The sequence below is a fragment of the Schistocerca americana genome, chromosome 1, assembly GCF_021461395.2.
Source record: "Schistocerca americana isolate TAMUIC-IGC-003095 chromosome 1, iqSchAmer2.1, whole genome shotgun sequence".
Taxonomy (NCBI): Eukaryota; Metazoa; Arthropoda; class Insecta; order Orthoptera; family Acrididae; genus Schistocerca; species Schistocerca americana.
In genome coordinates, this window is record NC_060119.1 from 1,162,084,035 (window position 1) to 1,162,101,525 (window position 17,491).

Here is a 17,491-nt window from a genome sequence, read left to right on the forward strand (position 1 = left end):
TTGATAACTTTAATTTGAAACTAAACTTAAAATGGTCTATTGTCTTTTCGTTATCATCACAGTCTTTAACTTTAAAGTCAGTAATTAAGCAAATGATTTTCAAAGTTCACAAAACTTTAAATTGATTTATCTCAAATATTGGGAGGCTCTCAAAACTACACTTACTGCCTCCCTCAACTTTACCAAATTCCACAGCAAATTTAAATACTCCTTTTTACCAAGTTTCAAATAAAATTAATTTACTAACTGTTTTACTTTATGACTTTCATTTTTCACAACATGGACACTCGGTAACCATAGTTCAAGCGGGGAGGAACCTAAGAGGTGTTGTGATAAGGAAAAAACCAAGGTAGGTACATACATTCAGGTATAAGTTACCTTATATTTGAGCACACTAAAACATCCAGTGAGCTGATCCTTCACTTCACATATCTACAATTCCTCCATTCCGTTACAGTGATTGCGCAGTGTAGTGGCGAGTGCATGTTGGTAGGTGGATTTGCAGGTAGAAATGCTGGACTCTCATTTCTTGGTGACGATGATAGATACCAATTCCAGAATCGTTGCAGCTATTTATCCATCCATCCGAGGCTTTGGCACGTTGGAAAGCGGCACGAAAAGCCTCTCTCGGCACCAGCACAATACACAACTTTTGTATGAGCAGTTGGCGGGTAGGTAGCTCGTCCCAGTCTAACTCGTTGTCGCACCTCGTCCTTCATGCCAGCCACATTTTTCCCGCGCTGCCTGATTCCGTTCCCGAGGGGAACCACAACACCTTTTATACATATAAAGAACTATGAACCCTAAGTGGGGATCAGCAAATACAGAGCAACAAGACATTTTGAACAAAACGTATCACTTGCACATATTAACAATTATACATAAAATTATTTAAACACATTTTCAGTTATATATGTTAAATTTTTGTTTCCCTCCAAGTGAGGCAAGTGCTTAACTAATAAAGACAATACATTGCATATGTTTTTACCAGGACATCAAAGATTTTACAAAGAAAAAAATAAACACTCTTATGGTATCGAATTAATCATACAATAATTACAGAACTCAACGATGGAATGTTGAACAAAACAGAAAGCAAAATAAATCAGCAGAGCATTAGAGCTATGGTGTTACAAAGGACGGTCCAATTGGTGATTTGGAGCTCATTTCATTCGTGGATAGTTAACATTTCTACAGCCCAATATCCGCTTCCACGTTTTTAGGTCGATCACTCATGGGTATTTTACAATACCTACTTTTTTCAACGACAGTGTAGAAGAACAGTAATGGATTTCTGCAATGTCTAATAATATATTACATCCAGTTTCATCTCCATGAAAATCACAGGAGTAGTACACTGATGTAATTATTTTACTAACGACTCGTTACTCGAAATATTCCCCCGCAGTAAAAATGTTTTAGGTGTTTTTTTTAAGACTGGCTGCATCCTCCTCCGCTGGCTGCTTCGTCAGGACACGGCCGGTCGGCGTTATCGTGGCTGAATGCGAGCCTGCTATCAGGGCAGTAAGCCGTACCGCAGTGCTACAAAGGTGCTATTCACAGTCTCTCTGTTGTGTGTGATGCTTGGGATGTTTCCGGCAACTGCTGGCGGCCAAGACGTGTTGAGTCCTGTCTGTTGTAAATACCAGCGTGGGCAGGCAGTAGTTCTCGGGTTATACGATATACGGGGTGTAACTAACGTAAGTGCAAATATTTTTATTGGCGGCTGAGGACAGTGTACTGAACAACATTCCATTAGTATTTACATCATTTGCAGACTAATAATTATAGCTATTAGGAGTAGAATGTTTTTAAGTTGGTTAGTACAGCCAAATACAAGTGTCATAACTTACTTTGTGTTCTGCATTACGGCAGGTCTTGTCATGGGGGAAGCCTCATCAGATAGGTCCACCGCATGAGTGTCTAGGGAAGTGATTCCAGTGTTGATTTCCCGTTGCCTTCCACTGATGATGATCAGATGATAATAAGGATAACACAACACCCACTGCCTGAGCGGAGAAAAATCTCCGACCCAGCCGCGAATCGAACCCGGGCCCCTTGGCGTGGCAGACCCCTGCGCTGACCTCTTTTATTTTTTTTAATTTTTTTTTTAAAATCTCATTTTGTTCTAGATTGTTCGTTGAATTTGTTCGTGGCGGACGTCCGATGACGCCTGTTCAGGTTGATCGTTGATCCGTTCACTCAGTTTTTTTGTTACAGAGGGCAGCTAAACCCTCTGACCGATCACGCTGAGCTACCGTGCCGGCTACCTCTCAACTATCGCGGCGGACGAAGCGTCAAGGGCAAGTCATTAACACTTATTTTCACCTGGGCAGCAGATCAGGTGTTGAAGTGTAGACACATGGACGCAAAATGGTTAGTCTCTATTGACATGCGTATTCCATTTGGTAGTGCAGGTACGACCGTCGAGAAAACATTAGGTAGTAAATTACGTGACGTGTTTTCAGGAAGACTGTTAGACACAGAGAAAGAACAACACACTGAGTTGGATACATATTGATGTACAAATGACCACAATAGCTGCAATTAATCCCCTAACAGCCGGTATACTTATATATTACGTATAGGGTGAACATTAATAAAACCAACAGACTGCAGGGACCGATTCCTAACTGGTAATGGAGTAGAAAAGGTTGTATGAGCACATTTCCGGAAATGTACGGTGTGCGTGCCACGACAACAAACTGCAGGGACCAATTCCTAACTGGTAATGGAGTAGAAAAGGTTGTATGAACACATTTCTGGAAATGTACGGTGTGCGTGCAACGACAACAAACTGCAGGGACCAATTTCTAACTGGTAATGGAGTAGAAAAGGTTGTATGAACACATTTCCGGAAATGTACGGTGTGCGTGCAACGACAACAAATCGTTCCAGAACACAGTACAGAGCTGCTTCGCATCCACGTCGCAACAGATGTTCAATGTGGCCTCCATGGGATGCAATGCACGCGTTCACACATAAGTAAATAGGACTGATGACAGCAGTTGCACGATAGTGATGGTCTCGTGCAAAAACTATCGACTAAATCCTTCCTGTGGAGGGAAATCCGCTGCTGATGATCATTGCACTCGTTGCAGTTGATAAGGATAGCAGCGTTTGTCGTGCAGGATACACATAATCGCCTGTGAAGGCGAAGTACTGATGCTATACCGTGTTCGCATCGATCTTCTGTTCATAATTATGCCGTATAAATGGAGATGATGTTTTAACTACTGACGACGCCTTTGGCACGATTGTTTTATGTATCCCCACTGCAGGATGTGATTTTAGTGTATACAGCTTCTGATGAAGGTATATTAGATATACCGAAACCGCGGTCAAGGAATTTAATAAATCTTTATCCTGCAACTGTTTGGCTGTTATCATTTATCGTGAACAATTTCAACAGTTGCTGTTTCAGCCATGTTTAAAATCTTGACATTCAGTTTACTTTGTGCAGTGTGCGACTTCATTTGAGGGATACTGGCGCGACTGGTGGAAGGTTAAAGGTCCCAGAATTAGTCGCCTATTGAAGCGTATAATGCCCAGATAACATGAGGAGCATGAAGTTGGTTGAAACTGTAAGTGAATAGCATTCCACGATAACGCTGTAATCTGTGCTGAGTAGAGCAACGTTCACGACTGACGTTTTTCACATCTACATCTACATACGTACTCCGCAATCCACCATACGGTGCGTGGCGGAGGGTACCTCGTACCACAACTAGCATCTTCTCTCCCTGTTCCACCCCCAAACAGAACGAGGGAAAAATGACTGCCTATATGCCTCTGTACGAGCCCTAATCTCTCTTATCTTATCTTTGTGGTCTTTCCGCGATATGGAAGTTGGCGGCAGTAAAATTGTACTGCAGTCAGCCACAAATGTTGGTTCTCTAAATTTCCTCAGTAGCGATTCACGAAAGGAACGCCTCCTTTCCTCTAGAGACTCCTACCCGAGTTACTGAAGCATTTCCGTAACACTCACGTGATGATCAAACCTACCAGTAACAAATCTAGCAGCCCGCCTCTGAATTGCTTCTATGTCCTCCCTCAATCCTACCTGATAGGGATACCAAACCCACGAGCAGTACTCAAGAATAGGTCGTATTAGTGTTTTATAAGCGGTCTCCTTTACAGATGAACCACATCTTCCCAAAATTCTACCAATGAACCGAAGACGACTATCCGCCTTCTCCACAACTGCCATTACATGCTTGTCCCACTTCATATCGCTCTGCAATGTTACGCCCAAATATTTAATCGACGTGACTGTGTCAAGCGCTACACTACTAATGGAGTATTCAGACATTACAGGATTCTTTTCCTATTCATCTGCATTAATTTACATTTATCTATATTTAGAGTTAGCTGCCATTCTTTACACAAATCACAAATCCTGTCCAAGTCATCTTGTATCCTCCTACAGTCACTCAACGACGACACCTTCCAGTACACCACAGCATCATCAGCAAACAGCCGCACATTGCTATCCACCCTATCCAAAAGGTCATTTATGTAGATAGAAAACAACAGCGGACCTACCACACTTCCCTGGGGCACTCCAGATGATACCCTCACCTCCGATGAACACTCACCATCGAGGACAACGTACTGGGTTCTATTACTTAAGAAGTCTTCGAGCCACTCACGTACTTGGGAACCAACCCCATATGCTCGTACCTTAGTTATTAGTCTGCAGTGGGGCACCCTGTCAAACGCTTTCCGGAAGTCAAGGAATATGGCATCCGTCTGATACCCTTCATCCATGGTTCGCAAGATATCATGTGAAAAAAGGGCGAGTTGCGTTTCGCAGGAGCGATGCTTTCTTAAGCCGTGCTGATGCATGGACAGCAACTTCTCTGTCTCAAGGAAATTCATTATATTCGAACTGAAAGTATGTTCGAGAATCCTGCAACAAACCGATGTTAAGGATATTGGTCAGTAATTTTGAGGATCCGTCCTTCTACCATTCTTATATACAGGCGTCATCTGCGCTTTTTTCGAGTCGCTCGGGACTTTACGTTGGGCAAGAGATACGCGATAAATGCAAGCTAAGTAAGGAGCCAATGCAGTAGAGTACTCTCTGTAAACTCACGTTACCATAAGGCGTCAACAGGTCCTTTAGAAAGTTGTCATTAACCTCCGGTGGGAGACTGAACATTCGAACATTGGTATAGACAATTTCAGCATCTGCGAGGGGCACCATACTTATATAATTATCGCGATGCTTGAACGGGACTTAAGAACTATGTCACGACAGTAATTTTTTAACGTGAAGGGTATTCGTAAATTTCACGTAAAACACGTACTAGTCTGCGTCAGAATAAGAGGTGTGAACTTGGTGAGTGTACACGTGAACTGTATCGCCAAGCCAATTGTGGATTTCTAGAGATCCGGCCTGCACGCGTCGCCTTGTTGTATCGAAAGTAAAGCTCACAGTACCTGTTCGTGGAATACACGTAGAAACCATGGTGGCCATGGAGGAGCGGCCGACGCCGCTTCAAGTAGACGAACACAAATAAACAGTAAGGCAGAGCGGAGGCGCTACGACTCACTCGGCAAACAGAACAACACTAACGAAGATAACCACACAAGCGACGCTGCACGATAAACAAGAACCTTCCCGCTCGGCGCCCGAAGCGGAATGTGTACCGGCCATGTTGGGACATTTAAAACTCCTATCACGATGGATACGCACTGTGAGTGAATGTCACCGACGTGTCGGCGAAAGAGTAATGAAGAACGCTGCCAGTAAGTGGAATCAGGGTGAAGTTGTGCATTTAATTAATTTGTACAAGGATAGGCCAGCATTTTCGAACGTACATTTATGGGACTACAGGAATTGAGATAAGCAGGACAGTTTGCTAGTTTCTGATACCTGCATAGTGAAATTTACCAGTATATCAGGCAAAGTAGTTTCATAACATAGGTTAATTAACATAGAGAAACAAGTGAAGTTATAAAACTTTAATACATTCTGGATTTGGAACACTGCGACTGTCTTTTTAAAGGTTTCAGGAATTACTGCAACAAATTGACGTTTATCTTCAGTTTTTATTTATTCATGAACGGATTCGAATCGCCTGGCGATTCATCGTCAGATGATAAAATTTAGTTTGGAGTATTGTGCGGGTCGTGCATCTGTGGAAAATATAGAGACGAAGAAGTGAGCACTGTATGTGGGAAGAATATTAAAATTTTGAGATTTATTTGTTGGTATTACTTGTTGTTTTTATTCTTGTTGCAAACACTGCTCTGAAAAACATAATGTATGTTTTCCAGTAGCGTTAAATATCAACTAAAACAGGCACTTTTCCACCGATGGTGACTCCCACATACTATACAAAATATAAACAACACTTTGTTGTAGATTTTGTAAATAGCATTAAAAAATTGCAATGTAAAAACGTAATATTAATTTTTATAAAGAAGTTATGGTTCAAATGGCTCTGAGCACTATGGGACTTAACATCGGAGGTCATCAGTCCCCTGAACTTAGAACTACTTAAACCTAACTAATCTAAGGACATCACACACATCCATGCCCGAGGCAGGATTCGAACCTGCGACCGTAGCAGTCGCGCGGTTCCGGACTGAAGTGCCTAGAACCGCTCGGCCACCGCGGCTGGCTAAAGAAGTTAATGTAATAAATATATATATTTTATTATGAATGCCACACAAAACAAAAAATGAGCAAACAAAATCTCCGCCTCCACAAAACTCTTTGGAGACAACAACAGCCACACTCTTTGGTTTGTTTATATTTTGTAAAGTATGTGGCTTGATATTTAACGATACTGGAAAGCACACATTATGTTTTCCAGAGCAGTGTTTGCAACAAGAATAAAAACAGTGAGTAATACCATCAAATTAATCTTACAATCTTAATATTCTTCCAACATACAGTGCTCACTTTTTCGTCTCTGTATTTGTCACAGATGCACGACCCCCACAATACTCCAAACTAAATTGTATCGTCTGTTGATGAATCGCCAGGCGATTCGAAACCGGTCATGAATAAATAAAAATTGGAGAAAAAACTGCGATTGGTTGCAGTTATTCCTGGAACCTCTAAGTGAAGCTATGTTTGAAAGTAATTGTTTTGGAGCTCAGAAAATTGCCGTTTAACTTCAAGTAATACACTTGTGCTTTAATTTTATATGACGCGGTATTTCATCTACATCTACCTGGATACTCTGCAAATCACATTTAAGTGCCTGGCAGATATTGATTATATTAATTTATTGGGCGTTGAAGAGCAGACCTTCAGGAAATTACAACTCTTTTTTTAAGTCAATAGAAATAAAAACGTTTAAGTAAATGTATATCCGGAAATGTTTCATTTATCAGATATCTGCCCCATTTGCCATTTGAACGATTATGGGTATCAAGATGAAATCTAATATTTGAAGAAATACTTCAGAGCCAAGATTGTATTTTTATATTTATTTTGAGTGATTGATTGATTTTTCTGTCAAGTATGAGATCAGAAGACGACAGCAAAGTACTTCTGAAACGGTTCATCAGTTCGATCTTGACTCTGAAGTATTTCTTCAAATATTACAATCTACAGATCGCGCTCTGATTAGAATGTCTGTGATATATAAGATGAAATCTGGTGAAATGTTATTTCATCGTAATTGTCACTTTACCAAATATTAAAGAGAATAAACGTAGGTGATGCTAAAAACATTAGCGTCACAAGCAGTCTGTCTTTAACACTAATATTGTACTATCTAGACTGGTAATTTGGGGTTCAGTTATAAAGAGCGTTTGCCCTATCTCCATCGCTGTCATTCTCGTAGAATTTGAGGATTGTTGTGGATTTTCTGACACAGGCTCCACAATGAGATTCTTGTGTGCTCCAAAACCATCACACCGGCTAATCCGCTCCCTCACACAACTCAAACGCGTTTTTTTTTTAATTTCCCACTGAAAATATCAAAAGCGCAGCTGCAGCCCAATGCTATTCCATCACAACCACTTCCTTCACGCACGGAACTACGACAGAAAATAAATTTCAACGAGAATAATGTCTCAACTCTCACTGACATTCTCACTCTGCTGCGTCTAAACGCTTCCGAAACCTACTCTGACAAGACTCTCAGACACATTAAGTACTCGAAAGGAACTATCAGACAGTAACTATCAGTGATAAATCGCCTGAAGTGTGCACAATTCTACGAGTACTATTTGAGAGTACCAAACTGTTTGAGAGTAAGAAGCCCTTGCATGTATTCCATCCTTTAAGATGTTGTTCGGAATATAACTTGTCTAAGGGCTGGGATACACACGAGTTTTTTGTTCTCAGGCAGCTTGGTGCTTTCAGATAGTGCTCTTAGAATTGTGTACACTAGAGACAAAAATTTAAAAAAAAAGCTGTTACGGAATGAAAGAAAAATATGAGCCTTTTTAAGATCATCTTTAGCAAATCGGACGCAAACTTGAAAATATCTTGACTACGTCGTTGGTTCAGTGCCGATGAAACGGGACTATTCAGTCGAACACTACCTTCATATTCTCTAGCAATTCGGGCGGAAAGCGCATCGGCGGAAAAATGTCCAAGGAAAGACTCCCTATACTTCTGTATGGAAACGTGTGAATTGGAGAAGCCACTTGTTCCGGCGCAACGAAAGCCCCGGCACGAAGATGGACGCAAGAGCAGAGAAGGCTGTGAGACGACGTCAGCCAATAGCTCGCTGACTCGGGCCGCGCCACGAGACGGGCGGCCTCTACAAGAACAGAATGTAAGCGCCTGCCAACCTCGGCCGCACAGTACCAGACCGGCACTAGCAGACTAGAAGAGCACTACGACGCTATTTATTAGTGATCCGCATCCATTGCTTACATGGACACCTTATATAGTGAAGGACACTGACCTGTTTGCACGTCGCCCATCGTTTGCGACACGTTCTTTTAATACAAAGCTAAGGGGGGATGTTGATGAAAATCACACACTATTTCAAAAATGCAGCAAATCCACAGTTTTGGAGATATGGAAAAGAAATTTTGTACCACGCTTTACATGAAAGTAACACATTTACATATAAAAATCCTTTGATTATATATATTCAACTTTTTTTAAAATTAAATTTGATATTTTATTTTGAAAAAGTAATGTATTTGCCTTTTTCTCAGAAAGTACTCAAGAGATTTCTACAAAAATTTCTGTTTCATCTCTTTGTATGTTGTAAGCTTCTCGCGTGAGGTTTTTTGGAATAGGTCAAATAGGAGAATTTTTATATTTTTTTTTAATTATAATTCCACAAGTACAATTTTAAATTCATACAAAATTCCAAGTACTTTGCCCCATATCTCAGCTTGCAATCAAAATTTCAAAATTTGCTCACGAGACAACGTTTACTAGGATTACAGAAATATATGTACAAAATTTCATAATTCTAGCATTCATAGAATCTGAGGAAAAGGTTCATAAACTTAAAAAAAAACTTTTCAGGAAAAGCAATTTTAACTTCAACCTAATTTTTTCCTCATGTCACTTCTTCAGAAGGGACCACATTTGTGCTCTGGGTCGTCTTTCCCTTCAAGGCTCCTCTTCTGGTTTCTTGTTGTCTGTCTTCTTTCCTTTACCAGGTCTTCAACTGACTTTTCAGCTGCAGAGACGCGCTGTAAATCTATTTTTCTCAGCATCTCTTGAGTAAAATTTCCTATCTTGAAGCCCATTCTTTCTAATACCTTCAACCTCCAGACGTTCCCATCATTAAATATAACAACTGCATCACAACTTGCAGTTATGACAATTGCAGCAGACGCAAATGTGTTTTTAGGGCATCGTTTCCATATGAGTGAAATTAGAGACTAATTTGGCTTTTGGGTTTTGCCATGAACACACTTTTTGAGACGTGCAGGATCGGCAAAAGATGATCTATAAAACCAAAGAGTATGTATCATTTTGGTTGAAATTAATACACACAATCCTTGTTCACTGAGCTGGTATTGAAGTGCTGTTTCAAAACGTGGGCGTGGCAGTGAGGCCGCGTCACACTTTTAATTAATTTTCAGGCACTTTGTATGCGATTTCAACATTGAAACTTTGGGAACTTATTGTCCATGAGTTGTACTAACAAATAAAAAATAAATCGGAAATTGACATTTTTGGTCAATTTCATCAACGTCCCCCCCTAAGTATTGTCGATCTTCCTCATTGTAATAAAAACTATTAATGAGATTTGCTTGAATTGTTGTATAGCTATCCGAGAAGGCACCCTTGAAGAGACCAGTGGGCAGGGTCCCACAGCACTGATGACTGGAAAGAGGGCAAAACCCCGTTGTTCCAAAAACATAGACGTCAGTAAGCATACAGTCACATGGCAGAGCAATAAAAAGGCGTGAATGGTAAGAGGTTTTACAGCAGTGTGGCTGGGCGCTTTCGATGTCAAAATGAAAAAAAGGAAATCGCTAAGTTTTCCTTTTCTTAGGCAATGCCACCTGTCACCCGAAAGTCGAATTATCAAACTGAGATTAGCTTGGTTCCTATCAGGTTCAACAAACCTCACACAACCCGTGGACCAGGGGGTTATTTACACATTCAAGTCTCAATACGGGAGATTATTGATGCAGTCTCTTATTCTTAGTGCTGAAGAAGATGAAAGTGCATTTGGTCTTGAGCGGTCGTTTTCTGCGCTGGACGCAGTCAAATGGTCAAATGTGTGTGAAATCTTATAGGACTTAACTGCTAAGGTCATCAGTACCTAAGCTTACACACTACTTAACCTAAATTATCCTAAGGACAAACACACACACACCCGTGCCCGAGGTAGGACTCAAACCTCCACCGGGACCAGCCGCACAGTCCATGATTGCAGCGCCTTAGACCGCACGTCTAATCCCGCGCGGCTGGATGCAGTCAACTGGACTGGCTTGGCAGTAAGGAAAATAAAGCCTGAAACTGTCAACACGTGCTTCAACAGCCTGGGGTGTGGAGGTGATGAACAAGACGCTTCTGTACTCATTGAAGCTCGAGAAAATGCAGCAGCAAAACATTTTATGCAGTCGAGAGTACTACATTCGAATTCATGACTCCCAGTCAAGTCACTCCACTTTTACTTCGGCAACAAATCGAATAGTAATCCACAATTCAGAAGTTCATGATGAGGAAACGAAGGAAGAAGAAGAGGAGCAAAATGATGTCCCTAGAAAAAATTAATAGTCCTGGAGAAGTTATTGCATGCATAAACAATGTTATGCATTTTGCATCACACACAAATTCTCCCCAGCTGTTTGAGCTACTGTATACTGAAAAAAACTGCGTAGAACAGGAATTTCAAATAGGTTTCCCGCCTCGATGTATGGTGAAAAGAGTAAAATGTAAAGCAAATAGAGACAGGAATAATATACGTGTACAACAACACTCGACTTTGAAGTTATGTTAAAAATCTAGACATGCCGTATTATGCATCAATCATTGTAATGTGTAGTGTTTTACTGCAAAATATACAGTGAGTGAATGTCTACTGGGGCTAGCCGCGAGGTCTGAGGCGTCTTGTCACGGTCCTCCCGGCCCTCCCCTTCGGAGGTTCGAGTCCTCCCTCGGGCATGGGTGTGTGTGTCGTCCTTAGCGTAAATTAGCTTAAGTTAAATTAAGCTGAGGGACCGATGACCTCTGCAGTTTGGTCCCATAAGACCTTATCACAAATTTCCAAATTTACAGCATCTACTGTTCGGGAGTAAAGTACGTGAATACATGAATAGTTACAAATTTATACTTTTGTGCAAAGTTCTCGACAAATTTCATGTAGCGTAGTGTCTTTTGTGTAAACCGGAAACTTGTCCAGTTTGGAAAATGATTGTAGTTCCATATGGTTCCATTTTGAGCAAGTTTTACTGTATTAATATAATTATTTGTTTTCGTTACAGCCATCTATGGGCTACGTTTAAACAACTTCCCTCACATTCTAAAGTTCTCTTCCTTTCTCTTTCGCCAGTACTCCTTCAACCGTTGGCTCACTCGTGCACGTTCTTCTGCCGAGAATACTCTGTTCGTCCTTGTTTTCTCCTCGAAGAATTCCTTCACCTCCGCAACCTTTTTCCTAAAGATCTGCCTGTTCACAATTTCCTCTGTCGTGATCCTGCGTTTTTCTAGATCCCAGTGCACTTCTTTCACTCATGGAACTTGTGTCTTCCTGTTCTCCTGGAAGAGAAGAATCTTGTCGGCGAGCCTCTCTGATTCCATTCTTTTAGTATGTCTATAGAAAGACAGCCTTCTTTTCTTCATTGCGGTGATGATATTTTCAAATCGTTGATAAAGTTCTTGATTTAATCTTAGGGGAAACCTAAATTCATTTGATATTTTTCCTGGCCTAAGAATCTTTCTTAGGAATTTCCTTTCTTTCTTCTCCAAGTCTGAATGTCCTTTCCTGGCTGTTGTCTCAGATGCATACAAACATTCAGGTTTGACGACTGCGCTGTAGTGTCGGAATTTGGCCTGGTATGAGAGTGATTTAGATTTGTATGTGTTCTGACACAATCTGAATATTACACTCCTGGAAATGGAAAAAAGAACACATTGATACCGGTGTGTCAGACCCACCATACTTGCTCCGGACACTGCGAGAGGGCTGTACAAGCAATGATCACACGCACGGCACAGCGGACACACCAGGAACCGCGGTGTTGGCCGTCAAATGGCGCTAGCTGCGCAGCATTTGTGCACCGCCGCCGTCAGTGTCAGCCAGTTTGCCGTGGCATACGGAGCTCCATCGCAGTCTTTAACACTGGTAGCATGCCGCGACAGCGTGGACGTGAACCGTATGTGCAGTTGACGGACTTTGAGCGAGGGCGTATAGTGGGCATGCGGGAGGCCGGGTGGATGTACTGCCGAATTGCTCAACACGTGGGGCGTGAGGTCTCCACAGTACATCGATGTTGTCGCCAGTGGTCGGCGGAAGGTGCACGTGACCGTCGACCTGGGACCGGACCGCAGCGACGCACGGATGCACGCCAAGACCGTAGGATCCTACGCAGTGCCGTAGGGGACCGCACCGCCACTTCCCAGCAAATTAGGGACACTGTTGCTCCTGGGGTATCGGCGAGGACCATTCGCAACCGTCTCCATGAAGCTGGGCTACGGTCCCGCACACCGTTAGGCCGTCTTCCGCTCACGCCCCAACATCGTGCAGCCCGCCTCCAGTGGTGTCGCGACAGGCGTGAATGGAGGGACGAATGGAGACGTGTCGTCTTCAGCGATGAGAGTCGCTTCTGCCTTGGTGCCAATGATGGTCGTATGCGTGTTTGGCACCGTGCAGGTGAGCGCCACAATCAGGACTGCATACGACCGAGGCACACAGGGCCAACACCCGGCATCATGGTGCGGGGAGCGATCTCCTATACTGGCCGTACACCACTGGTGATCGTCGAGGGGACACTGAATAGTGCACGGTACATCCAAACCGTCATCGAACCCATCGTTCTACCATTCCTAGACCGGCAAGGGAACTTGCTGTTCCAACAGGACAATGCACGTCCGCATGTATCCCGTGCCACCCAACGTGCTCTAGAAGGTGTAAGTCAACTACCCTGGCCAGCAAGATCTCCGGATCTGTCCCCCATTGAGCATGTTTGGGACTGGATGAAGCGTCGTCTCACGCGGTCTGCACGTCCAGCACGAACGCTGGTCCAACTGAGGCGCCAGGTGGAAATGGCATGGCAAGCCGTTCCACAGGACTACATCCAGCATCTCTACGATCGTCTCCATGGGAGAATAGCAGCCTGCATTGCTGCGAAAGGTGGATGTACACTGTACTAGTGCCGACATTGTGCATGCTCTGTTGCCTGTGTCTATGTGCATGTGGTTCTGTCAGTGTGATCATGTGATGTATCTGACCCCAGGAATGTGTCAATAAAGTTTCCCCTTCCTGGGACAATGAATTCACGGTGTTCTTATTTCAATTTCCAGGAGTGTATGTTTGAGAGCAATGGCAAGGATCTTGTAAGCTACTGATAGAAGTGATATTCCTCTGTAATTATTGACATTGGATTTGTCTCCTTTCTTGTGCAATGGGTGGATGACAGCGTCTCTCCATTCTTCTGGGATCTCTTCCGTGAGCCAGATTTTTTGAAAGAATCTTTCAGATCGTTCCAGGAAACTGTCTCCTGCGTACTTCAAAAGTTCTGCAAAAATTGAATCTTTGCAGGTACTTTGTTGCTTTTCAAGCCCCTGATAAATCTCTCGTATTTCGTATTTATCTGGTGGGGCGGAATCAGGAAGTTTGCTTTGAGGTTTCTGGAAGGTTAATTTTTCTGGTGGTGAGTCATAGTTGAGCAACTATTTGAAGTATCCAGCCAAGTGTTCACAATTCACTTTGTTGTTCGTAATCAATTTGCCCTGATCATTTTTGAAACAGGTGTTGGGTGATGAGTAACCTCTAACTTTTGATTTAAATGTCTGATAGTAGCTTCTGGTGTTGCTCTTCTGGAAATTCTCATCTAGCTCCTTTAATTGATCTCTTTCAAACCTTCGTTTGGCCTTCCTAAATACTTTTGCTGTCGTTCACTTTTGGGTTTTAAATTCTTAGAATTTCTGTTTGGTAGAAGTCCACTTTTTCCAAGCTTCAGAACGTTTCCGTTTGGCATTTTCACATTCATCATACCACCATGGATGTTTCTTTTCCTTGTTGTTGTTGTTGTGGTCTTCAGTCCTGAGACTGGTTTGATGCAGCTCTCCATGCCATTCTATCCTGCCAAGCCTCTTCATCTCCCAGTACCTACTGCAACCTACATCCTTCTGAATCTGTTTGGTGTATTCATCTCTTGGTCTCCCTCTACGATTTCTACCCTCCACGCTGTCCCCCAATACTAAATTGGTGATCCCTTGATGCCTCAGAATATTACCTACCAACCGATCCCTTCTTCTTGTCAAGTTGTGCCACAAACTTCTCTTCTCCCCAATCCTATTCAACACCTCCTCATTAGTTATGTCATCTACCCATCTAATCTTCAGCATTCCTCTGTAGCACCACATTTCGAAAGCTTCTATTCTCTTCTTGTCTAAACTGTTTATCGTCCATGTTTCACTTCCATACATGGCTACACTTTATACAAATACTTTCAGAAACGACTTCCTAACACTTAAATCAATACTCGATGTTAACAAATTTCTCTTCTTCAGAAACGCTTTCCTTGCCATTGGCAGTCTACATTTTATATCCTCTCTACTTCGACCATCATCAGTTATTTTGCTCCCCAAATAGCAAAACTCCTTTACTACTTTAAGTGTCTCATTTCCTAATCTAATTCCCTCAGCATCACTCGACTTCATTCGACAACATTCCATTATCCTCGTTTTGCTTTTGTTGAAGTTCATCTTATATCCTTCCTTCAAGACACCATCCATTCCGTTCAACTGCTCTTCCAAGTCCTTTGCTGTCTCTGACAGAATTACAATGTCATCGGCGAACCTCAAAGTTTTTATTTCTTCTCCATGGATTTTAATACCTACTCCGAATTTTTCTTTTGTTTCATTCACTGCTTGCTCAATATACAGATTGAATAACATCGGGGAGAGGCTACAGCCCTGTCTCACTCCCTCCCCAACCACTGCTTCCCTTTCATGGCCCTCAACTCTTGTAACTGCCATTTGGTTCCTATACAAATGTAAATAGCCTTTCGCTCCCTGTATTTTACCCCTGCCACCTCTAGAATTTGAAAGAGAATATTCCACTCAACATTGTCAAAAGCTTTCTCTAAGTCTACAAATGCTAGAAACGTAGGTTTGCCTTTCCTTAATCTAGCTTCTAAGATAAGCCGTAGGGTCAGTATTGCGTCACGTGTTCCAATATTTCTACGGAATCCAAACTGATCTTCCCCAAGGTCGGCTTCTACTAATTTTTGCATTCGTCTGTAAAGAATTCGCGTTAGTATTTTGCATCTGTGACTTATTAAACTGATTGTTCGGTAGTTTTCACATCTGTAAACACCTGCTTTCTTTGGGATTATAGTTATTATATTCTTCTTGAAATCTGAGGGTATTTCGCCTGTCTCATACATCTTGCTCACCAGATGGTAGAGTTTTGTCAGGACTGGCTTTCCCAAGGCCGTCAGTAGTTCTAATGGAATGTTGTCTACTCACGGGGTCTTGTTTCGCCTCAGGTCTTTCATTGCTCTGTCGAACTCTTCACGCAGTATTATATCTCCAATTTCATCTTCATCTACATCCTCTTCCATTTCCATAATATTGTCCTCAAGTACATCGCCCTTGTATAGACCCTCTATATACTCCTTCCACCTTTCTGCTTTGCCTTCTTTGCTTAGAACTGGGTTTCCATCTGAGCTCTTGATATTCATACAAGTGGTTCTCTTTTCTTCAAAGGTCTCTTTAATTTTTCTGTAGGCAGTATCTATCTTACCCCTAGTGATATATGCCTCTACATCCATACATTTGTCCTCTAGCCATCCCTGCTTAGCCATTTTGCATTTCCTGTCGATCTCATTTTTGAGATGTTTGTATTCCTTTTTGCCTGCTTCATTTACTGCATTTTTATATTTTCTCCTTCCATCAATTAAATTCAATATTTCTTCTGTTACCCAAGGATTTCTACTAGCCCTCGTCTTTTTACCTACTTGATCCTCTGCTGCCTTCACTATTTCATCCCTCAAAGCTACTCATTCTTCTTCTACTGTATTTCTTTCCCCCATTCCTGCCATTTGTTGCCTTACGCTCTCCCTGAAACTCTGTACAACCCCTGGTTCTTTCAGTTTATCCAGGTCCCATCTCCTTAAATTCCCACCTTTTTGCAGTTTGTTCAGTTTTAATCTACAGTTCATAACCAATAGATTATGGTCAGAGTCCACGTCTGCCCCTGGAAATGTCTTACAATTTAAAACCTGGTTCCTAAATCTCTGTCTTACCATTATATAATCTATCTGAAACCTTTTAGTATTTCCAGGGTTCTTCCATGTTTCCTTAGCAAGGAAAATTGTTTGTTTTGGTGCTTCCTGAATCTTCTGAGCCATTTTGTCCCACTCGTTGGAGTTTAACGCGTCAAGTTCATGCTGATACTTCACCATTATTTCTTCACTGATTTTCAGTTTTTCAATTCTGTATTTCTGTATTCTGCGGTTTTCCGTCTCCGATTACCAGGGATTGGTTTCACTATGACCCTTGTCAGATAATGGTCGGAATTAAAATTAGCACCTTTCTGCACTCTGGCGTTCATTATTTCCTTCGGGCTGGTAGTCGCTACGTGATCAATCTGAAATTCTCCTAACCTGGGATTTGGTGATCGCCATGTTTTCATCTGCTTTGGAGCCCTCTTAAACTGGGTGGGCATAATTTTCATTGCAAATGATTCACAAACACCAATCAATCTTTCACCATTTCTCTTTGTCCTTCTGTGAGCTACATATTTCCCCACAATGTTCCGGAATTTTCTCTCACTTTCAATCTGGGCATCGAAGTCCCTCATAAGGATCTTGACATGCTTGTCTGCGGTTTCCGGCCGGTGTGGCCGAGCGGTTCTAGGCGCTTCAG

The 17,491-nt window shown here is 42.2% G+C and overlaps 1 protein-coding gene across 1 annotated transcript in view; it reads left to right on the top strand.

Annotated features, from left to right (window-relative positions):
• The window catches only part of LOC124597792 (3 beta-hydroxysteroid dehydrogenase/Delta 5-->4-isomerase type 1), a 239,250-nt gene that overhangs the window by 186,823 nt on the left and 34,936 nt on the right, over positions 1-17,491 (top strand). The gene's annotated exons all lie outside the window — the stretch shown is intronic.